This window comes from Oreochromis aureus, linkage group 12, assembly GCF_013358895.1.
Source record: "Oreochromis aureus strain Israel breed Guangdong linkage group 12, ZZ_aureus, whole genome shotgun sequence".
Classification (NCBI taxonomy): domain Eukaryota; kingdom Metazoa; phylum Chordata; class Actinopteri; order Cichliformes; family Cichlidae; genus Oreochromis; species Oreochromis aureus.
This window is the reverse complement of record NC_052953.1, coordinates 2,706,570-2,716,866: the sequence shown is the minus strand read 5'-3', so window position 1 is coordinate 2,716,866 and position 10,297 is coordinate 2,706,570. Positions and strand designations below refer to the sequence as shown.

The 10,297-nt window shown below is 42.9% G+C and overlaps 1 long non-coding RNA gene across 2 annotated transcripts; it reads right to left on the bottom strand.

Moving 5' to 3' along the window:
• Positions 1-6,418: 6,418 nt before the first annotated feature.
• On the bottom strand, positions 6,419-9,794 carry LOC120442988. Of its 2 annotated transcripts, XR_005615043.1 has the most exons (4): positions 9,755-9,794; positions 9,537-9,594; positions 7,102-7,212; positions 6,419-6,533 (listed from the first exon to the last, which is right to left on the bottom strand). It is a non-coding gene; the product is annotated as an uncharacterized LOC120442988 (long non-coding RNA). The 2 variants fall into 2 exon arrangements; XR_005615042.1 differs by lacking the exon at positions 9,755-9,794 and having other exon boundaries at positions 9,537-9,736.
• Between the last annotated feature and the right edge of the window lie 503 nt (positions 9,795-10,297).

The following is a 10,297-nucleotide window of genomic DNA, read 5'->3' as shown; positions in this document are numbered from 1 at the left end:
CCCCAAGAAGGACCGGTCCCATCCCACTACCGACCAATAACCTGCCTCAGTACTACGTGGAAGCTCCTGTCAGGCATCATATCGGCTAAGATGAACAGGCACATGGGTCAATACATGAGCGGGGCACAGAAAGGGATTGGCAAGAATACCAGAGGCGCAAAACACCAGCTACTGGTAGACAGAACAGTCAGCCGAGACTGCAAGACCAGACTGACCAACCTGTGCACTTCCTGGATTGATTACAAGAAGGCCTATGACTCAATGCCCCACAGCTGGATACTGGAATGCCTAGAATTGTACAAGATCAACAGGACCCTAAGAGCCTTCATCAGGAACTCAATGGGGATGTGGTGTACAACACTAGAGGCCAACTCAAGCCCATAGCACAAGTCACCATCAAGTGCGGGATCTACCAAGGAGATGCTCTGTCCCCACTGCTGTTCTGCATAGGCCTGAACCCCCTCAGTGAGATCATTAACAAGACTGGCTACGGATACCGACTACGAAACGGAGTGGTTGTCAGCCACCTCCTGTACATGGATGACATCAAGCTGTATGCCAAGAGTGAACGAGACATCGATTCACTGATCCACACTACCAGGCTATACAGCAATGACATTGGAATGTCGTTCGGACTGGAGAAGTGTAGTCGGATGGTAACAAAAGAGGGAAGGTAGTCAGAACTGAGGGGATTGAACTACCAGAAGGCAACATTGCAGACATAGAGGACAGTTACAAGTACCTGGGGATCCCGCAAGCGAATGGGAACCATGAAGAGGGCACTAGGAAAGCTGCAACCACCAAGTACCTGCAGAGGGTCAGGCAAGTCCTGAGGAGTCAGCTGAACGGTAAGAACAAGATCCGGGCCATCAACACCTCGCCCTGCCCGTGATCAGGTACCCTGCTGGGGTAATCGGCTGGCCAAAGGAGGAGATAGAAGCCACTGACATAAAGACAAGAAAGCTCCTTACCATGCATGGAGGGTTTCACCCCAAGTCCAGCACCCTGAGGCTGTATGCTAAGCGGAAGGAAGGGGCCGGGACTGGTGAGTGTCAGCACCACAGTCCAGGATGAGACAAGAAACATCCACGAATACATCACGAAGATGGCCCCAACTGACAGCGTGCTCAGTGAATACCTCAGGCAGCAGAAACCCAAGAAAGAGGAGGAAGGCGAGGATCCATCATGGAAGGACAGGCCCCTGCACGGTATGTACCACCGGCAGATAGAGGAGGTGGCTGATATCCAGAAATCCTACCAGTGGCTGGACAAAGCTGGACTGAAAGACAGCACAGAGGCACTAATCATGGCAGCACAAGAACAAGCTCTGAGTACAAGATCCATAGAGGCTGGGGTCTATCACACCAGGCAAGACCCCAGGTGCAGGCTGTGTAAAGATGCCCCAGAGACAATCCAGCACATAACAGCAGGGTGCAAGATGCTAGCAGGCAAGGCATACATGGAGCGCCATAACCAAGTGGCCGGCGTAGTGTACAGGAACATCTGTGCCGAGTATAACCTGGAAGTCCCGAGGTCAAAATGGGAGATGCCCCCAAGGGTGATGGAGAATGACCGAGCTAAGACCCTGTGGGACTTCCAGATGCAGACGGACAAAATGGTGGTGGCTAACCAACCGGACATAGTGGTGGTAGACAAACAGAAGAAGACGGCTGTAGTGATCGATGTAGCGGTTCGAATGACAGCAATATCAGGAAGAAGGAACACGAAGCTGGAGAAATACCAAGGGCTCAGAGAAGAGCTCGAGAGGATGTGGCGGGTGAAGGTGACGGTGGTCCCCGTGGTAATCGGAGCACTAGGTGCGGTGACTCCCAAGCTAGGCGAGTGGCTCCAGCAGATCCCGGGAACAACATCGGAGATCTCTGTCCAGAAGAGCGCAGTCCTGGGAACAGCTAAGACACTGCGCAGGACCCTCAAGCTCCCAGGCCTCTGGTAGAGGACCCGAGCTTGAAGGATAAACCGCCCGCAGGGGCGTGCTGGGTGTTTTTTTGTTTGTTTTTTTTATCTATCTATCTATCTATCTATCTATCTATCTATCTATCTATCTATCTATCTATCTATCTATCTATCTATCTGTGTATCCCGTCTATCCCGCAATATACGCTGAATTCTGAATACTCTCCTTATCAATCTTGCACCTTCCTTGCTCGCGTACAAACGGACAGGACATGGCTGCGACAGACTTCCCAAATCCACCTTCGCTTTTATAGCCGTGGTCTCTCATCTTGATTGCACGTAGTAATTTACTATTACTACCCTAAAATATGAATTACATCTGACATAATCTACTACATGACATAGAATGATTAATAGTACATTTCCCTTTTTTTCTGAAATGACCTGTATGTATCTGTATGAAATCAATAAAAGAATCAAATGCTGCATTATCTTTAGTTACATTGATAATATTTATTTATGGTAAAACAGTGGCGAAACATCGCTGTTGCTTTCGTATAAATGAAGCGGACATACCTGAGTGGCATGAGCTAATCCTGTTTACATAAAGTAAGCCTGCTCCCGAGCAGGTTTACGCCACGGATCTGTTGCTATGACAGCAAGTCCCGGATGAGCTTCGGAGAACCGAACGATCCAAGATCACGCGAAATCGTCAACAATCAAATCCGGCTAACTTACTTAGCGAGGTACGAAGAACGGACCCCAGGTGTTTTATCAGGACAGGTGAACACAAATGTGTCTGCACACACTGCAAAACAACTCAGAGCTCAGAAGCTTAGTGTCAAAGGGGCCCAATATGTGACTGTGGAGACAGCAGAGCAATTTTCACAAACTTTATTTACAAGTTTAAGCAAAGGAATAAACTTGCTGAGGGATTCAGGGCTTGATGTTTGAACACGACTCGTGGAGTGGAGATCTAAAGCTGTAACTGTGGACAGAGGAGTGGGTGATTAGCGTGGGTATGAACCTTCTCCAGGCTTGAATGTATTTGAAAGAGGAATATGACTCATGTTGCAGGCAGAGTTGGTGACACTTTGAGGAGCAGCTGAAGATCCGGGTGAGCTGAAGAGAGTGATGCTGGGCTGACCCGAGTTAAAAGGGATCCAGTGCAAAACAGTGGAAAGAGGGCAGGCAGGTGCCATAGTGAAATCCTTCCCAGGAGTCAGAGCGTGAAACAGCTGCTGTGACCAGAGAGCTGTAGCACAAGAAAAACAAGGTGGGTACATAGACTTAAACTAGAAGCATGTAGCATGAGAGACATTTTACCAATGTGGGTAAATTGACCAACAAGCAATGAAGACGCTGGTCTTGAATATTCTCAGTAGATTGCGCTGGATTAACTCCAGGTGAGTTGGGCAGGTGAGGAGATGACAGCTCCGCCCAGGGGCGGACACAGGAGAATCTGGAGCTCAGTGGAAAACTACCAGCAGCTCACTCGGACTGTCACACTTAGATGGTTTAAATGTCAAAATCTGAATACAAAATAAAAGTATAATGAAATATTTAATCTTTCCCTATGTGTGTGTCAATGGAAAATTGTACTTAGTAGTCAGTATAAGCTTTTAATGATATAAGTTTGCATATGATAGAATACTGTATGTTGACCTTTTGATGACTTAGACTGTTGTCCACTACAAGACTGTTTTATAAATTCTTTCTCACAGCGATAATAGCTGAACAAGCAGGAAGAGGAGAGCTGGACACTCTTATCTGACGCTCCCTAACAAGAAGAGAGGCCGCGTCTTTCTGTATCCCACAACACACATGCATACACCTAAACCACTCTTATCTTCACTCCCTACGCACTAACATTCCTCTGCCTATGAATAGACGTATTCACTGTTGTATTGCTTTGTATATAAATAAAGACCAGAGCAAGAACAGGATGCGCATCACAGGGCCCCCACTCTGGTGTGAGCGTTCTGTGATCGCCCTTGTATACAAGTGAAAACCACAGCGTCTGTGTGTTTCTACCCTTAGACTCTTAGCTGAAGAAGTGTCTTTAGAATAAATCTCTTGACAGTGTGTGAAACTGAACATGGCACAAATATCAAAATAAAATAAGAAGTAATACACACTGTATAGGAATTTCTTTTACTTATGTATTAATCACATTATTTTATTGTATAATGCCTTGGTGCCACTGGATTTTAACATGTCTCACACCAATATTGTAAGACAAATGGTGGGGGTCTAGTTAGGAAGTTGGGGGAAGCAGACAACTCAACAGGAAGAATCTTTTGTCTCTTTGAGGACTCTGGGAGGTAGCAAGGGAGTGTGAATCTTAAGGTGTGAAACAGCTGTGTACTGCCTTTTGTTCCTGGAGAAGGTATTTAACTGAGAGCCATGCTAGGCTCGTGAGACTCTGCTGACCGTCTGCCCCGCGGTCATGCAGGCTCTCCACAACCTTGGTTGTCTGTTCTTTGTGTGCTTTGATTAAAGAATGTTAGCTACCGCTCACCGCTCGTCTGCAGGCTTTATTTAAATGGAAAAACTTCCACAACACACACAAACACCCTAAGACTACAAAACCCCACAAAGGAGGGGTGGTGGGGGTGGGGGTGGTTTTCTGGTCTTTGGCAGGGGTCTCAAACTCCAGTCCTCGAGGGCCTGTGTCCTGAAACTTTTGCTGCAACACACCTGAAGAACATTAAAGACTCTCTAGAACCTGACTACATGCTGAGGTGGAATAGGCTTCCATGATCCATTATAGCAGATGGTTCGCAATAATTGGAATGAGGACAGGACCCAGAGTCCAGATGCTGGTGGTGCTGGATGCAAAGACAAAGGCAGCGCTCCGAATGACAAAGGTGAACCGGAGACTGGGAGGAAGCGTGCTGCATAAATGAGTTTGAAAGGCAGACTGAAAGACGAGAACAGATATTTAAAGCACACAGAACAGAATCTGACCGGCTTGCAGAAGGTGAGCAAGAAAATTATTAGATTAGTGTTGAGATGACAGAATTAAATCTGAAAACATGGAAAAGTAGAAGTGATGTAAAGAATAGACTTGTGTAATGAGCATGAAGACTTAAAGAAACCCAGTCACATCCTTTCCAAGCTCCTCAGACTACCATGAACTGGATGACTGAGAACTTAGACATAAAGAACAGACTAGCAGCCTGAACACCAGGAAAGCTGGCAGATGAGTGATTACAGAGTTTGATTGAATCTTTATCAAACTCCAGAGTGATTGCTGACACACCCATGTTACTCAATCAACAACTTCTCTGGCAGACAGGTACAGATGTTACTGTGATGGTTTAATTATTCACCTTGCTGGATTGAAATTTCCCCACAGACACATCTAACCACACTCAGTCACACTTTGCAGTAATAATGGTTTTGATCTGAATAAATAAAATCTGAACCATGTGACCAGAGATGGCAGAGGGAGGCAAACTTTCAGGACGGTGTTAAATTATTTCCCCAAAGGAAAGGATGAGAAGATTTACTGAAACTTAATAACTTTGACATTATAACATTATTTGAACATTACCTAATAAGACAGATTCAGGACAGACAATTAGTTATTTTAAACTTTTCTAGCAGTCCTTCAAACAGGGAACAGTCTGTCTATTCTCTCCATCTGTCAGCTGCTGCTGGCTCTTCCTCCTCCTCTTCCTCACACACTGCTGAGTGTGTCCTGGTGGATCATCAGGGGTGCAAAGCCTCACAGATGATGTGCAGCAGTGGGTCCCTCAGTCTGTCCTCACTCTGGACACTTGCAGTCGTCACACATGGAAATCAAATGTGCGATAAGCTGCAGGATTCAAACACAAGTGTAACTTATAAATACATGTTCATGCTTTTATTCCACAATCAGAGAGAAAGAAACAGAGAGAGAGTGCAGGACAGACAGACAGGTGACAGTCTCAGGTGTATACACTGCTACAAAACAGCACAAGAGAAGGAGGATTTAGTGTTTGTGTTATTACGAGTGCTAAACAAGAAGAGTCCCAGATGGTCCAGTGGACACATGTGTGACTCCTGTGATTAAAGCATCTTTTTTCAGCTTAACGAGTGAACCGTCAGCTCGCTCAAACACACGTTAAAGTCCGCTTTGGCTCGACACCACCAAACAGAGGCAGCAATATAACATAGCTAACATTAACAGTGCAGTGAATCCTGCTTGTGCCGTCATATTCAGGACTGCAAACCGAGCAGCATCACTGACTTTCAGCTTGTTGTGTTTGTGGATATGTGACTGACTTTAATTATCCATAAAATCATCACATTCTCTGTAAGAGAATCAATGAGTACTAAAAATGTGCACCTTTACCTGTGTGTTATCTGGAACAGGAACAGGGTGATATCTGTGACCCAACTCCCACAGCTGGTTGGGGACTCATGTTGTTTTTTGTTCGCAGTGGATGGTTGTCCCATCCACTGCAAAATGTATTAAAATTATCCTCTAGTCGAGGAAGAAAGATGTAATGGCAGCAAAGAGGTGTGCAGCATTTGAAATGTCAAGAAGGCCTTCTTCCTCAGGGTTGTGAAGAACATCGTAGTAAATGCATGTAGCGGCCACCCAGAGGTCTCTCCACAGTCGCTCTATTCTGAAATAATATATAAAAAATATTTAAATTAGGTATGGCCTTTCTTTGGTGTGTATGAGAAATTCCTGCTTGTTTCTAACCCTACATGAAATGTGTGCATGACAACAGTAATAATACATTATCAGGGCATGTAGGAAGGACCCAGGCATATCACTTAAAAGGTGCCAAAAGGGTTGTGATGATCAGTGGCAACAAGACCATTAACACAGAATGAACATTCAGGGAAGGAAGTAACAGACTGGAAAAGGTGTGTGAATAACTAAAAATAGGGCAGAGTCCTGAAGGCTCTTTGGGGTTTGTAGGACCTGTCCAATATTTTCTTCCTTGAGGGGTAAATAATGGAAATTGAAAGAAACAACAACAACAACAAAAAACACCTGACACATATCAGACAATATATCCTGCTGGATAGGGCACTGTTCTCTAAAGACATATTACTATAAAACTTTTTTCATAAAACTATACCCTTTAAATGTTTATGTATTTTTAAATAATGGAAATAAAGCTGCAACACCTTCCATCTTATGTCAGAAACATTTGAGGTTGACAGTATTGTATGAGAACAAACCTTTGATTGTGCTCACTCATTCCTGAAATAAAACTGCCTCTTCCTGTGCCACGAACAGTAAACATCAGCCGTGCAACCTCCACATTTTCCCATCCGTGGTTGCCACGAACCCTGAAAACAAAGAAAAGTACCCCAAAACATTCAAGCTTTAAACAAACTTAGATCTGATGATAAAGAACAACTTATGCCTTAATCAGAGTGTTTTTAAAAATGTAAAAGAATCCTTAAAGTCTTTGATTGCTACTGCTCTAGAAGGCATAAAACATGAATTGTCTCATGAATGCGCTTTCCAGCATGTGTCAGTATGAAGTTTAATTTAACACAGCTGTTAAAACATTTTTCAGGATTTACGGGTTGATAACAATTATTTAGATTTATTGAATTTATAGGAAATTACACAAGTGCCATCTTGTATCATTATGATCTGTGTAAAGAGACAATTTTAAGAATATTTTTGCAAAAACACGTTAAAGTTGGAAGTAATTGGTCGATGTTCCAATCTTGAAGATCAGCTGTGCCCATTTGTTGCACATTGTGGGAATGGAGAAGTTGAGGCCCTTGCAGGCTACCCACAATTTTCCCCAAACTGAGCGACCCAGCTAATTCAACACCTTTACCAAGCAGTGCTGTTATGTAATTGGATACAAGGGGTGAGATAGTAATATTTTCCCTCCTTGGTTGTAGCTCCCTGACATTACAAGGGTAATCATTTTATGATGTCGGGTTCAGTGTTACACCAGGATTTCAAATACAATATCATCATCAATAAGAATTAGTATTATTATTTCAGAATTGTAGGTAACCACTTTTAAATGCCATAGACTACTTATTTGTTTAATTTGATGTATTCACTCTAGGAGAGCGCAGAGGGAATATCCCGTTTAACTTATGCTATCTGTTTAAGTTTAGATAGTATTTGTAAAGATATTGACCATATCCTTTTCTGAAAGTGTGGATATAATGGAAGGGGTAAGGTACTGTCATGCCACAATTTTATAGTTGTTAAATTCTGGGTACAAGTATACATGCCCATCTTGTACATGTTTTTTTAATATTATTATTATTATTATTATCATCATCATCATCACCACCATCCTACCCAATTACATGTTTCTTTTAATCAGGTTATGCTGTTTTAATGACTTTACAGTATAATTTACATTGTGTTCCTTTAATTTTCCCTAATTTTATGTTATATTAATCCCATATTTCCGTTTTAATATTTCTAATGTTTGCATTGTTTTCTTCACTGCCTGGTCTGCCTCTGTCTCGCCTGTATGGCTGCATTTACACCTAAATTTCCCCAACAAATGATGTTTTAATTCACAACTATTCCAGTGAAACCCGAGTCTCCCATCTTCCTGCTACCGGTCTCGAGTTTTTGTTCACCAAGGCTACGTCCACACGTACACGGGTATTTTTGAAAACGGAGATTTTCCGTTTTCGTTTTAAAAAATAATCCCGTCCACACGTAAACGCAGAAATGAAGGAAAACGCTGCTAGGAACATGCCAAAGCAACAGGTGGCGATATATTCCTAACCGTGTAGAAATGTTGGCCAATCAGAAGTCTAGAAGCCTCGGTAGGAAATAGTAAACAAAGATGGGGCATAGAAACAGAACCGAGTCGTATGTGTGGAGGGACAGTAACTATGTGTGTATATGTAAGCATTTAAACACTGCAGAGAGTACAATTAACAGTAACAGTATTGTAGAAATTCATTTCACCGAAACAATAACGTGGCGCACAGTGTGACGTCAAAAAAGGCGCACACCTTTGACGCTGCGTTTTCTCCGTTTTTCTTGTCCACACGTAAATGCAAAAACGGAGTTTTCCAAAATATCCACCCTGGCAGGTGTTTTTAGAAATCTCCGTTTTCAGTGACTGAAAACGCCGTTTACGTGTGGACGAAAGGTGCAAACGCATAGAAAAATCTGCGTTTTCAAAAATACCCGGGTACGTGTGGACGTAGCACAAAGCACACACCAACTTCATACTGACGGACATATCACTGCCCTATTCCCGCCTTGTCTGACCGTGTTTTGTGGCTTTGGTTCACTTCACCTCACTCTTCCCCATTCTTGTCATTAAATCAGGCCGTTCTGCAACCATGGCAGCCATTCACTCTATGGCTTTATTCATGGTGTATTTTACCCCTTCACCCAATGCCGTTCTCGTTTCCCACATTATATTTGCAGTGTTCGTCTATCTATCAATATCTGCGGATTATGGTTTTGTACCGAGTATCCTATTTTGTAGAGCACAGCATGTAAAGGTTAGCTCGGTTAGCAGGATGCTAGCATGTAGCGCTTAGTGAGACACGCATCAGACGAGTTGAGCAAAGACCCCGTCTGTGTACTTTATACGTGACCAACGGATTTAAATAAAATTAACGTTTCAAAAGACAAACTTGAAGATAAAACACAATATACTTACCGGAGAATCGCCAGGGTTTGCCGCTGCCATCTTGCCGCTCCTGAATTCAAAACTGCCTCTGCAGACAGGCAGGGGAGGCGCGGAAATTTTCTTTGAGTTAGTCAAACGTTTTCCTCAGTTCGAGTAGATGATCAAATAAAAGAAAAATGAATGGGATTTTAAGTAGGACTAGGCGTTCTGTAATGATCTCTATTTAGGAGAAAAACTTAGTCACTCACCTCTAAACAGCTCTCTTTTCAGAAGACACTGCCGGCTAACATGTCATGTGATCAAACAGCATAATTTAATTGGCTGAGAGCCGCTCGACTCGATCTAGTGCTGATTGCTCTGGCTTGGGTCATTTAAGGTCATCACTTTTGCAGGTGAATTTTTGCAGGTGAATTTTTTGCAGGTGAATTTTTTGCAGGCGAATTTTTGCAGGTGAATATTTTTTGCAGGGAAATTTGGAGGATAAAAATTCAGTGTTATAAATTCAATGTCTAAAAATAGTTGGATTCTGATGACACTATATTTCTTCCATAGGGTACAACGAAATTGGAGTGCCACTCCCTTGGTGCAAAATGCAATAATAAATATAATAAATAAAAAATAGTAAGATATAAAAGGTACAATAAAACAAACATAAGTACTCAAACAAAAGTAAGTATGATATTTACAGGATAGCAGCATTAATATAATGACAGTGACAGTATGGTATGGCTAAGCAGGTTCAATTGTTTTTGTGCTTATTTACTACGGTGATAGCTCTGGGAAAGAAGCTA